The sequence below is a fragment of the Papaver somniferum genome, unplaced genomic scaffold, assembly GCF_003573695.1.
Source record: "Papaver somniferum cultivar HN1 unplaced genomic scaffold, ASM357369v1 unplaced-scaffold_125, whole genome shotgun sequence".
Classification (NCBI taxonomy): Eukaryota; Viridiplantae; Streptophyta; class Magnoliopsida; order Ranunculales; family Papaveraceae; genus Papaver; species Papaver somniferum.
The window spans coordinates 11,146,928-11,161,746 of NW_020621603.1; the positions used below are offsets into that span (position 1 = coordinate 11,146,928).

Below are 14,819 nucleotides of genomic sequence, written 5' to 3' on the forward strand. Positions count from 1 at the left end.
GTACTGCTTGAGGTCACCTTCGTCAATCAGTTTTTGGATCATTATCTTGAGATTCTTGCACTTCTCGGTCTGGTGGACGTTGAAACAGCGATATTCACAGTAATCTCTTGATTTTTCGGACCTAGGGGCTGCTTCCCTTTGGACCATGGCCACTCAAGGTTTTCTCTACCTTTGATCTCCCTTAGGATGCGCGTGTAATTTGTGTTTAGCTTTGTGAAGACTTGATCTTCGAATTTCCAGTCGTCACGTCGACGGTCATCCCTTCGTCCTCTTTTATCATCATTAGGACGTTCAGCCGAACCGCCTCTCTTTGATCTGCTGGTTTTTTCTACAGAATTAGTTCGATGAGATGTTTGAGCTTGGGCCCTAGTGTTTTCCCTTTGGATATCCTCCAGCCTGGCATGCTTTTGAATGATTACTCAAAGGTATCCTTCTGTCTTGGGGACACTTCCGTGGATATCTACAAATAGCGGGCTCATTCTATCCAGTCCCCACTTGTAACAGTTGATGCTGACCACTGGATCTACATTTCCTATGGCTTGGAAAATCCTATGCCATCTGTCGGTATACTCCCTGATTGTCTCTTTGTAAGCGGTTTCTAGCGAGAAGAACTTGTCCATTCCTGCGTTGACAGCCTTGTTGTACATGTAAGTCTCTAAGAATTTCTCAGTGAGCTGGCCATAAGAGTTTACGGAGTTGGGAGGTAGGTTGTCGAACCAAGATAGTGCTAATCCCTTTAGAATTGAAGGAAAATACCTGTAGAGGACTGCGTCGTCCTGCTCCCATCGGGCTAAGATACGATTGTAGTAACGAAGATGTGTTGCCGGATCGTTGGATCCGTCGTAACATTCGAACGCTGGAACATGGCACTTCTGTGGAATCAACGTTTTGGCCAGTCATGGGGTCAGCGGTATGGTGTTTTCTTCCCTCATCACCTCTTCTAGTCTTCCCCCTTCTTTCCTAGCCTTTAGTTGCTTGATCTCTTCCATCATTTCGGCACGAAGGTCCTCCATGGCACGATGGTGGTCATCGTTGGTTGGGTTTTGCCTTGGTCTTTGGTCTTCGCTGTCGAAATAGTCCGAGTCTTCTGGGACGTAATATGGATCGCTGGATCTGTTTCCTCTGGTTGGTCTTCGATTTAATGGTTCGGGATCTGCTGCGTTTGTCACGACCATTCTTCGGTCATGATTCGGTTCAGGTGCTTTAGAGTTGGCTTCGTGCAAGGCTTCGTTGTGTTGGTGAGTTTCTCCCAATCTTTGGGCGATCTTATCTCTGAGTTCTTGGTTTTCTCGGGCCAGCAATGCCACTGCTTCTGTGTACACCCTTTGGTTCTTCTTTATCTCCTCAAGCTCTGCCATCAACAGAGGGGAATGATTTGATCCTTGGTTTGGGGTGCCAAGTCGTCCCTTCCCCCCAAGGGACATGGTATGATCTTCATCAACCGTTTGGATTAGGGGGATGGTAGGTTCGGTGTTCACTATCTGTAATTCCACTTGCGGGGGTAAGGGCCGGTTTCTTGTCAGCAACGGCTGGGTTATTGGCAGAGTTTGATTCTGCTCATTTGTTGTCGGCATCCCGAAGGCTGGCTGTGGTATTGATGATTCTGCAACTCCTTCCCGTTACTCAAGGACGCGGGCAGCTGCTGCGGCTTTTACTGCCTCGGCTTTAGATGCATCTGCTCTTGCTACCGCTGCTCTTGCTGCATCGGTTTTTGCTGTTTCAGCTCTTGCTGCATCAGCTTTTGTTGTTGCTGCTTTGAGAGCCACTGCCGCTACATCATTGGTATTTGACAAGGAGGTGATTTCCACAGTGTCTGTATTTTGGTTTGTCGTTTTCTCCTTTTCACCCTTTTGCTTGTTGCATGTCATGACTGGTGTTGTCCTGGGTGTTTCTAAGGACAATGCCTTTGCCTTTCCTGCATCATTCGTGCTTTCCATTTTTGCTTTCCTTGCCTGCACATGTAAAACATCATCGAAAATCTGATATCCATGTGGATCCTGTTAGTAAAGCTAGTCAAGCGTGTAGGTCCAAAAGCGTAACTTGACCGAAAATTTCCAAGAGATAGAGAACTAAAAATAGTGATCTGGAGAGATCCAAATACTTTAAAAATACATATCTACTCGTGGATCCGAGACACCGAAGGTAAAAACAGATAATCCAGCTTTTATTCCCCTCTTCAGAGGTATTGGACTTCTTAAATGGTTTTACATGAGATTATTCGGAAGTTTTATTTGGTTTATCAAAGTTAAAGGGACTATGAAAACTTATAAATCTGATGAAAGCACAGATCCGTAGCGGGATCATTTTGGAGGAAAATATTTTCAAATCAAACGGGTTAAATATAAAGAAAGCCCTTATGAATGAGCCCGAAGGAAATTCCTTCGGATGCTTTGAGGTTTCAAAGAGAATCTTTTCAAAACGAAGGTTAGATCCAAATATCATTAATCCGAAGCTAATAAATCTAAAGCGCAGTTTGAAAAGTACTTAGCACAAACTTGAAAAGAATAGGTCCTGGCGGTTTGGTTTAAAATGGTTCAAAATCTACGTCAGATCTGAGGGAAAATCAGATCTGATCGGCTTTTGTTATAAGAAATAATGTTTTTGAGAAGAAATATAACAAAGGGATGGAGACATATTCAAGACACTATTTCACATGGAATAACGCTGAGACTCAAAAAGGCTAAAATCACAGGAAAGATAAATCTTTTACCGGGACAGAGTCCCTGTTTCTAGCGCCAGATTGTGAACACTTAAATTACGAAGGCATCCACGTGTTCACAAACAATATTCGCTTGAGCCGATAAAAAAATACGTAGAATAATGTAAATATAGAATTGCACAGATCAGTTGACTCATCGACTCAGAGTCTTCGGACTCGTCCTTATTTAGTCGTGAGGGGTCGATTCAACTATTCTACACAGTTCCGAAACATATATCACAAGCCATAATAATGATAACCTAAAGTAAATGTTGAAATGTAAATGAGACAATAATTTACGTGGTTCAGCACTAAGGCCTACATCCACGGGGTTGAGGGTTTCACTATTTATGGAGAGATTACAAAGATAGTCGAATGACTTTTAGGTGAATAACGATGCCATGGGGAATAGAAACCATACTTACTCTTCCTATTTCTCTTCCCTAAACTCTTCTCTCAATTGGTCGACCCCTTCTCTCTTGGTGGAGAGGGGTATTTATAGTAGTGGTACATGGGGTCCATCGTCAGAGGCCGTTGGAATCTTATCTTCTTGTTCTTTGTGCAGATTCCGCTGGTATCCTCGTTCTGAACCGATGCCCCCAGCGGTTTATACTTGGTGACGATGAGTCTCCTCTTCACCCTCCACAGGTTGGTTGAAACGTATGCTAATCTAGGGTGCTTAATGCGGGTGGTTGGGTCTTCTGCACACGCCAGCTAATTGCCTGCCACCCATGGCCCTTGATCTTGGATCCCTCTCGAGATGGAAAAAAGTGAACCCTTGGGAGTTCTTCAGTGCTTCGCAGCAACCCTTTTCTTCAATGCTCCTCGACTCTCAGCCCTCAGATCCATCAGGTGATGATCTTATACTGATGAAACGTGTTGCTTGGGTATCCACGCGTGGCATCATATCTCGATGCTCCAGGATGTGTGTCCTCCATGTGTGTCTCTCTAGACACGTGGTGAGTGATGAATTATGTGCATACACGCTGCGTCCACTGTTTTCATTGTCGGGGAGTTTTGCTTATTTTCTCTGTCCACAGTCCAATTTATGGCGCTTTACGACCCAGCATAACTGAACGAGCAAACAGCCAAGGAAAACCAGAGTTCGTACTTATTGTTTCCCTTGTTCTTGTTTGACTATACAAATGTGAGGGGGAATGTAGCAGCTTGCACACAAACATAGCAGGGTTCAAAGATATGAAGAAAAAAATATCCAGAAAAGAAAAGAGGTTAATGTTGTTTTGTCGCTGTTGTTTTAAATGGATGCAAGATATGCCTGAATTTGAACCCCATATGCAAGGATTAAATGCATTCTTATCAGAAAATGCATTCTATAGCTAGACCCAACTGAAGAACCGACATGACATATATTATCCCCACTTGACAGTTTGGCAGGATGGATCACAATGGTGATCTTAAAATTGGCACCATAGACCATGCCTTACCAAGCTGTAGAATTCAATTTAGATGTGAACAATTCAAGTTAGATAGGAGCAGGGTTGATCTCAAGAGTTATTATTATTTCAAGCAAGCAAAAACAGGTAAGAAGCCGTAATTAACCCCCCAGCCAGCCTCATTATGGCTCCTCGTAATATTTACAGTGTAGAACTGGGGGAACCCTCCCCCACATCTTTACTAACTGTCAGAAATGCATACACCAACGTGAGCAGCAATCACCAAATCCAGTATTTGTCAGAACAGAACAACACCAAATAAAGTATTTGTCGATGAATATAATCGTCATCACAGTGGCTCTCAATATTAACATACTCTTCGTTGACCGGAGGAATTACAAATACAAGAAATATAATCTTCCAATACATAAAGAACCTTGCGAGATTGGGGTATTCCCAAATTTAAATGGACCTAATGCCCTTGCTAAGGGGTGATCAAAAGTGTTGATTTTATTTTAATACCCATGAACTAATTAACCTAAAACCTATACCCTAAACTTAAAAAACTAAAGCACATTTAATCTTATTCTAATCTCTTCTCTAATCACTCTGCTCTTCTCCTTTCTTCATCTTATTCCATCAACCTAAAATCAACCAAAAACTTCAATTTTGATTTTCTACAAAAAATGGTTGATTCTAAACGATCAAGTAGCAATAGAGATTCAACAGGTAATATCAAAAGATCCAAATCAGAGGAAAATGGTAAGCGAAAAGTTGGAACTAGTGAAATCAGTAAACCCGAGAATACAATCCCTGAATATGTTGAAAAGAACCCTCTACGGGCGAAAAGAAGATTGTAAGTGATGTCTAAACTCAAACTCATCATTGTGTTGTGTGTTTTGATTGTTATATTATGTTAGAAATCGAAAATTATGATTTACAGGGTCTTTAGTCGGTAGGATTTTTTTTTAAATTTAGATGTCGACTTTTCGTAACTGCCATGGCGACTGTTAAACAATAACCAGGGTCGGCAAGGTATTCAATAACCAATCTTGCCGACTTTTCTCTAGTCGGCATCTTCTTACACTTGTACCGTCACGACTTTATGTCACAGAAACTTGAGTTCAATTTGGTTATTAGTCGGCATCATATATTAATAGAACCCCTCCTAAGTATTAGCCAGCACTGTTGATGATTAGGACCCTACCGATAATATATTAGTCGGCGTCGTAGATCAATACAACCACGCCGACTATGATTTGGTCGGCATTGTTGTAGATTATCGACCATGCCGACTAGGTGATCAGAACCGTGTTTCAATGTGTAAAATTTTCGTATATTTTATTTGTGTATTGTTTAGGTTCCCAAAGGAAAACATAGAAGATATCCCTTGTCCTAACAATGCAGTAGAGCTATTAGAAGAGATTGACAAGCTTCATCCTACTTTTAAAAATCCTGCTGATGAAACTGAAGAGAATTTCCCTGTAAGAAAGTTACTTCTGATGGGTAAGGAAAATCCTGAAGAATTTCTAAGGTGGTGGAAAAGTCCTAGCAATCCCCTCAACTATGTTGAAAGCACATCATCAGAGGAAAAAGAAGAACAAGAGTTTGATCCAAGAACTTTTTTCAAGGCATCTGACTTTTCTGGAGTTAAACCCTACTACAACGAGGCTGGTGATGAAAAAGCTAGTGATGGTGAAAAAGCAAAAGCTGATGTTGGTGAAAAAGCTAGTGATGGTGAAAAATCTAATGATGTGGAGGAAGATAACAACAATGAGAAGGATCCATGAAACTCTGTTTGATATGTTTGCGTTATTATGTTTCTAATATTATGTTTTGAACTCTTAGATTGTGGTTTTAGACTTGTCAGTAACTCTTAAACTTATATTAATTTTCAATTTCACTTGCTTTAGAAACGTATTCTTTTTTCTGCAGGTTTAATCAATATTATAGTTGTAGTAAGTGGCATGGTTTTAAATGCTCGACCTTGCCGACCATCCCAGCCTTTCTGTTACAGTGCTGTCAGGGATAGATAGTCGGCATGGTTTGAAATGCTAGACCTTGCCGACTTACTATAACATGTTAATGCTAGTAGTATAAAAATATTACTTTTAGGTACAAAGTAAAACCCATTGAATGCTCAATGACTAGAAATTTCAAAATCAAGACATTAAGTGTGTTGTTATTATAAAAGCACTTTCAACTTCATCTTTAATCTTGCATAAAGAATGGAAGTTTCAAGTGCAACTCAACCAAGTATTTGTAGTCTTTTACAGTAAGCGGTCATTTTGCAAATGATTGTCCCTTTGAAGGAAGCAAATGCACCATTGATGGTTGTAAGGGGTTCTTGTTTCTCATGAAAGCTGCAATAGGAGATGTATATCAGCCGTGTGCTTCAAAATGCACCTATTGTGGGTTTTTCTATTGGATAGATGATCGCCTAGCTCCGTATGAAGATGAAGCTGCTAAAATCAACCTTCTACCATGCACAGATCCAGGTTGCGACGGTAAGATTAAGCTAATTACCTCTCCTAAAAAATTGTGTACTAGAAAAAGTGTCCATATATGTCCCAAATGTGTTACGGCTAAGTTTTTAAGGTTTGTATGCTCAAATTAAGTGTTGATTGCATTTCCATGTACTAAGAATGTTATAGTCGACATGTTTTAGTTTATAAAAAATGAAGACTTCTCCATAGTCGTCAAGGTTGATCCATATTACTATAAGTTATTTAATTCGAATCTAGTTGGTATTAACAAAATTCAAAGCTTGTTGGGGGCTGAACATTTGGTAATTAACACATTATCAAGTTTGCGGACGGACGTATAGTTGACAATGTATTTATATAATACAATACCGACTATAATGTGAAGAACATCCATGAACAATTTCTTTTTTGTCCCTTTTGGTCGGCAAGGTTGTACTCATAAACCCTGTCGACTACCAATTAGTCAGCATTGTAGGAGGAGAACAAACCTATCGACTGTTCTAGGCCTTTTTTCCTATGCTGCCATGCATATGCAGTCGGCAACCTGAAAAATTATAACCTGCCGACCCTAGTATGGTCGGCAAGGTCTTGTGATAAATACAATGCCGACGAAAGGAATAAACACCAAAAAAACCACATCCATTTCATTCATTTGTAGTACTCCAAAGTACATTACACAAAACACGAATGCGATTACAAAAAAAAATCTTTATTTGCTAATCATAATCACTCATCACTCATGTTAGAGCACTGCTCGGTCGAACTCGCATGTGTTGCTATCTCAAGCATGTTTGTCAATGTTAGTGATCAAAACTATAAGTCTTGATTTCTAGTCTGCTTATAGCTAAGTCTCGGACTAGGATATAAAGTGTACTTGATCTCAAGACTCCATGGCGATCATCATACAAAGACGAAGAACTACTTAAGGAACTTGTGGAACTTCATCGAATAAAAGGTATATGGAGACTTGAACTTATCTATCACTCAAAAGTCTATCTACTCTATCTCCTATCTTGAGACAAAAGTCGTATTTCTATATAGACTTTGATTATACACATGTGCTATTTCGAGCTGAGTTTATCTCGCTTATCTATTTCTCGAAATATGTGTTGGTAAGCTTTCACTTTGTCCAAGTTCATCTTTACTAGTGACGAAAGTCATATTAGTTTCAATTACTTGAAAATGACTTTGACGAAAAATGGTTTGTGAATAACAACTATATAACGTCCTCTAAGAATGTTTCAATGATTGAAATGAGAGTTTAGAATATATGACCTTGGAAGGATATAAACATTGTGTGGTAACACATACGTGTGTAAGTCCTTATTCCTTGAACCAAGGTATGCGTACTTTGCTGCTCTGGAAAACCGGAACTAAAGTCCGCGTACCAGTACGCGCACTGTCGGAAGTTCACATCCCGTGAATTTCTGCTGGAGTTTGTGAACTGAAAACAAACTTATTCCGGGTACTTAAGTCCGTGTACAAGTATGCGTACTTAAGTTGGTTATTTTCTAAAAACGGTTATTCGTGAACTTAAGCTTATATAAACTAAGGAATGCATAATTGCAAACCGTGGCTATAAAGTTCATGAATTGATCCGAGTGAATCAAATCGTTTTTGCTTCGACTGTGTCTTGTATACTTCTATAAGATATAAGCAATTGAACAACTCTCTAACTAGTTCATTTGAGTCATTTGAACTAGTTGTGGTAAAGAAGAATATGGTTGATATGGAAGAGCTCATATGGCTAACCATTTGGTTAACTACTGTTGAACCAACTAAGTGTACATGTTTGGGTACGGTTACACAAACCTAAATAAACGTGCATTTCATTTGTGTGTAACAAGCTAAGTTCGATCTAACGGTTGAAAGATATTAGCTTGAATCTAATCAGGTTTTCATCTAACGGTGAATATTGAATGCTTTGTTACTAAGCTAACATTGATTGCAAACCCTGATTTGAAAGACTATATAAAGGAGAACTCTAGCAACTGGGAAACCTAATCCCCACACCTCATGTGTGATACTAGTTGTATAAGATAGAGTCGATTCTCCTTTAACCTTAGGTTTCTTCTCGAGACCCTGTAGGTTAACAACTTGAAGACTTCATAGGGATTGCGAAGCCAGACCCAACAATTTTCTTTGTAGTTGCGTGATCTGATCTTGCTGTTTCTATCGTATTTGAGTACAACCGTAAGATTGGATTGAGGTTGATTTCTCCGATAGGCAAGATATAAAAGAAGTCACAAACACCTTTGTCTCATCGTTTGTGATTCCGCAATATCTTCTTTCGCTAGTCGATTATGATTATTGTGAGGTTATTGATAATTGTAGGTTGTTCTTCGGGAATATAAGTCCGGGTTATCTATTGGTTCCTGTTCACCTTGATTTATCAAAAGACGGAACAAAAACTCGTAGGTATTTATGTGGGATACAGATTTATCTATTACCGTAGACTTTTTTGTGTGATTCAGATTTGTTTTGAAGTCTTCGACTTTGGGTCGTAGCCAAAGTAGTTAATCTCGTGTATCGGTATCGTATCGGCTCGGTCCAATACACCTGTACAAAAGATTATATCGGTTTTTTACATCATTTAAACCAAGAATTTTAAATATGTATAAATTTTTCAATCTAAATTTTTTGGTGTCATATGATGCATTAATTCTCAAGATTAATAGCTTCATTGTACAAATTCAATCATATTCCAACATCATTACTGAATCAGATTGAGTTTTCAAGGGTATAGAGGAAGAATATAATTAGGAGGAAAGGTTCTGTTTATGAATTTTAATATATAAATAATTTATTCTACCAAATTACTCTTGCCGATATTATCAGTGTACAGGTGATCCCGATATATCGGCTTGTATCGGCCGATACGAGCGTTTTAATCGTTCCATCCTTGTATCGCCGATATTTTAGATATCGTACAGTTTTTTTCCGATAAACGATAAAAACCTATAATATCGGCCGATACAACCGATATTGACTACCTTAGTCGTAGCAACTCTTAGTTGTGGGTAAGATCAGCTAAGGGAATCAAGTGTGTAGTATCCTGCTGGGATCAGAGACGTAAGGAGCGCAACTATACCTTGGATCAGTGTGAGATTAATTGGGGTTCAACTACAGTCCAGATTGATTGTAGTAGGCTAGTGTCTGTAGCGACTTAATATAGTGTGTATTCAATCTGGACTAGGTCCCGGGGTTTTTCTGCATTTGCGGTTTCCTCGTTAAGAAAATTTCTGATGTCTATGTTATTTCTTTTCCGCATTATATTTTTTTATATAATTGAAATATCGCAGGTTGTGCGTTGAATCAATCAATTGGAAAATCCAACCTTTGGTTGTTGATTGAAATTGATTGATCCTTGAACATTGGTCTTTGGTACAGTTCAAGTAGTTTCTCTTGTATTCAATTAGACTCGCAGATTTCTATTTGCTTGAGTAAGTATTGAATCGAGAAAGTGAGATATAACTCTTTGATATAATTTTATTAAGATTGAGTATGGCTGTCTAGTTGATTCTCTTAAAAGTATATTGGAGTTTGTCCATACAGATTGCTAAGCGAATTATTGGGTTTGTTTGTTAGACCCCCCGCTTTTCAATTGGTATCAGAGCAGGAAAACATGTTTAAAGACCTTACAAGTCTGTGTTTATAGCGATCTGACACTATGGACAGGAATTCTATCTCCGTAAACGTACCACCAGTCTTCGATGGCTCAAACTACTTATGGTGGAAAATTGTTATGTGTGCTTTTCTTCAAGCTCGTGATTTTCAAACATGAGTACGTGTTGTTAATGGTTATGATCCTCTGGTTAATATAGAAGGCGATGTATCTCCTAAGAATATTGGTAGATGTAGTCCAGAAGAAATCCTTGCTGCAAAGCAAAATTCTGACGGCTTAAATGCTATCATACATTCCATTACCCTAGATCTTCAGCACCATGTGACTACGTGCACTAAGTCTAAAGAAGCCTGAGATATCTTAGAAACCGTATTTGAAGCAAATACCAGTGAGGAAGAAGCTAGCCTTCAAAACCTAAATTATGATTGGGAAAACCTTCATATGGCAGATGAAGAATCATTTGATGAATTTAACCACAAAGTGTCTGAAATGCATCTTTTGCATTGGGTAAGACCATTCCTGAAAAGGACATTGTGATGAAAATTCTCAGATCATTGCCATCTAGATACGATTCTAAGAAACATGCCATCGTTGAAGGAAATAATCTCGCAACGCTGTCCAAAAATACTCTGATTGGGAAGCTGAAGATCTTTGATCATGAGCGCACGTCCAAGTCTTGTAAGGATGTGGCTTTCAAAGCACTAAAGAACACTAAATTACTTGATAAAACTAAAAGTGTTTACATCTCTGAAGATGATCTTTCTGAGGATGATTCATCAGATGAAGATCTTGACAAGTCAGTCTCATTGATCACTGTAACGACCCAAATTCTCTAATCTGAGTTTAAGACCCTGAACCCACACTACTGGTGCTAAAGTAAGCTAAGGTTCGCATCTGACAAGATGGATACAAAAGAGATGATCAACAGCACGGAAAATTTTCCTCAAGTTAGGCTACAAAAGAAATTGATTAACTGAAAATCTTTGGCTTTCTGAAGTAAAACCTCAATCCTTTAAAGTGAAACCTTCAGCACAAGTGTAAACAGGCCTAGACCCAAACTTGGCTATATTCATAACATTACTAACTAATTTACATACTGTGTGTTTGTGATAGTTAATTAAACATAATTTACAATAGTTACAAGCAAGAAATACACCACCCTTACTGACCACAACCACAGTACTGCCTACAAAAAGATACCGGCAGTTACCTCTCTATACACAACCAGACACCCTACTCAACCCAAACAACAACCTCTCCTTCGGCCGAGTCTGCGCCACTTATCTCAAGGTCACCTGCCACTAAAAGGAGATGGAAGGGGTGAGCTAAAAAAGCTCACTAGGATACTTACACTTCTCAAATGGAACCATTAAAGTTGAATTTCAAAATAATGCAAATTTATCAAATGCTGAAAGTACATTTAACCCACTGAAATTAGACAACATATACTTTAAACATTAAAAGAAGGCAAAAACACACAACTCAACCATGTATACGGACCTACTCCTTCTTCACACAATTTATAATATGGTGGTAAACTCCGAACTCGCAAATTCACCCCTAATAGAATATATGGATGTCAATCAATTCCGAACTCGCAAACTGATGACCTATATAAACATAAAAGCTAGGTATAAAAGAAAGAGCACAATCCTAAATACCAAATAAGGAAATTCTTATTTCCTATTACACTCATAAGACAATCAAGTACACTTCAGGTCCTTTCCAAGTAACGAAAAGGTTAAAAGAGCCAACAAAAATGTTAAGGAATTAAAGTTTAACCATGCATGAGTTTGATAAAGCAGATAAACATAGTTTTGTAAAAGACATCAATGGTTACAAAAGAGACATGTGAATTCCCACCTCAATCCGCTACTCAAACCTCAATCTTCGTAATCCTCCAACTGAACTTAAAGACACCTAGTCAAACAGTAAATCCTGCACAATGAAGTTGATTAAAACTTTCTCCAGTTTCAGCCCCTAACACCCTTGTAAACAGCACGAAGGTTTAAGTTTCAGGGTGCATAAAACATTCATCTCTGATTCATTTCAAACAACGAATATCTCTTTTGAAAGATAACAATATCATCTACAACTTTCGTTAAGACATCATGAACCAAATCGATCTTTAACATACCTATGAAAGTCCATAAAGATGTCTAGTCACCGCAGTTACAAGCAAATTCTAGATTTCAAAATAAACTCTAAAATTATAAACACTTAGTCAATTTAACTCTAAACCAAGCAACAAAAGTCTCTAAAGTTTCGTAGATCAATATACTGTAATCCCTATATAAGAACTAAGGCTAACTCAAGTTGTAAGCGTCAAATTTCTTAAAAGTAGAATTGCCAGAGGTGCAGGGAAGTTGTTACACAAGCTGGCATACTTCAAATTGCGTAATCTTGACTGCAAAATTCGAATAATATGCCGGATTATTTGCTCAAAATATATCTAATGCTTATCAGTACAAGTCTCAGGCTAGATTATGAAGCATATACGTCAAAATCACTGTACAGAAGAACTGATTGAGAATATGCATGTCTTACATCAATTAGCTCAGACATAACACTTAATATCCCAGTTGATTCATTTACCAAAAGACCAAAATTTCATGAAAAGAATCCCTAACTCAGTTCATCATCTAAAGTGCCCTAAAGTCGAGCCAAAACATCACCTGACCTTACATAAGAATTCTGAAGTGCTGCTGTGAATTTCAATCTAACAAACCTTCATATCAAGACTAAAATTTATGGTATCATGAACATCACAGTAAATCCAACTCCTCCCTAGCAAAAATATACTCCTCAAGAATCAGTAGTCAGGGATTAAGAACAAGATAAACAAACAACAATGAAAAATGATTTCCAACGAAGATCCTAAGGTTCTGGTGTTCCACAAACCCGAAATTCACAAATCCCATCCTTTATTCGAGTTCTAATCTTATCATGCTTTCAGTAAATACATAAATATGATATCAATTTCAATAAACCCTAAGTCTATTGATAATAAATTTGACAAGATCAAGATGGAATCAGTAATAAGAGGTTCGATCAATAGCTACCATATTGAGAAGAATTTGTTGAAACAAGAACAATCAGAGTTGAATCATACCTTTAATTTCAAATTCGGGTCGAGAGAAAAGAAACCTCTTTTCAAATACTTTCAGATCTCCCTGGAACTAAGTGATCCACGAGTTCATGACCATCACTTTGCTTTCTATGTATTGAACTCAGAAATCTGATATAAGTTCACCTGATTCTGGTTTTTCTCTTGAATCCCTCTCGATTTCTCTCACGGAGTACTACAGATGTTGTAAGAGAAGGAAGCTAAGTTCGGTTGTTTTCATCAACATTTCTCTTTTCTTTCCAAAAATATCCCCTATGAACACGAGTCACTGTGTCAAGGTAACATTCGCCACGTATCCAAACTGATGATGACTAACTCACAAAAAAATTCAGCTTTCACAGGTTCCTAACACGTCAGTAAGCTAAGTTTGGCACCACCAAAACAAGCATACAAAAACACTCATCCTAAAAAAAAAGAAAAAAACTAATACCAAACAAAACTTAACCAACCAAAATCATGACCTGGACCCTAGGTGTCGAAGTGAAACTCCGCCACGTTTCTAGCCAAGAAAGAAAACAAGTGAATATGTACTCTAGGTGCAACTCTTCTGATTTGCACCAACCTAACATGCTAATAAGCCAAATACACAACCATAAACACAAGGCATAAATGTACATTGATTAGTCAATAATAAGACTATAAACAATTGGGTTCCTACGATCACAAGACAGTTTAGGGATCTTCTTTTGAAGAGAAGTAAACGGTTCTCCAGAGATAAATCCAAGTCATCAGATAAACCTCATAATCGTGTTCCTCCTAAAAATAGGGATAATGATGAAACTGATGACGAGGATATGCCTCAGTTCTTTAAGTGTAAAGGTCTTGGTCATTTTGCAAATGAGTGTCCAAATTAAAAGAAATACACTGGGAACAAAGGTCTTGCTGCAACTCTTGATGAAATGTCTGACAACTATGATTCTAATGAAGACGAAAAAAGTGTTGCACTTCTTTGTGAAAATATTGATTTTGATAATTGCAGCAATGCATACATCAATCTCGATATTCTTTCAGAAGAAAACTCAACCAATCTGGAAGATAAAATTGACCTTTCTATTGGAAACTCTGTGTATGACGTTTCAGGTACCACTATGTGTCTAGTAGCTTGCACATCTCAGATGCCTAAATTACATCCAAGATTTACGTGCTCATATTTTTCACTCAAAAGGTCATGAACTATCAAAGTGTTACAAGTACAAACACAAATTGAGACATGTCAACAAACTTCAACGAAGAGCAAATCGATTAGCAAGCAAGCTTAAACTTTCTCAAAAGACCGCTGAGGTATGTAAGATTTTATCTTCGTCTAAGAAGTTAGTTTCCAAGGATAAAACAAGACCATTATAGAAGAAAGTATCATACAATCGTTTTGATAGACAGAAAAACAACATGGTGGACAGATTGTTGTTCACCGGGACACAACTTGATTGTGTTGATTTGTGTATCTTGTTTGATGTGCCTGATCGAAAGACACATGGTTGTGCACCTCTCA

At 38.2% G+C, this 14,819-nt stretch overlaps 1 long non-coding RNA gene across 1 annotated transcript; it reads right to left on the reverse strand.

Moving 5' to 3' along the window:
- Window positions 1-11,214: 11,214 nt before the first annotated feature.
- Window positions 11,215-13,555, reverse strand: LOC113331173. The gene is made up of 3 exons (XR_003350754.1): window positions 13,316-13,555; window positions 12,067-12,141; window positions 11,215-11,504 (listed from the first exon to the last, which is right to left on the reverse strand). It is a non-coding gene; the product is annotated as an uncharacterized LOC113331173 (long non-coding RNA).
- Between the last annotated feature and the right edge of the window lie 1,264 nt (window positions 13,556-14,819).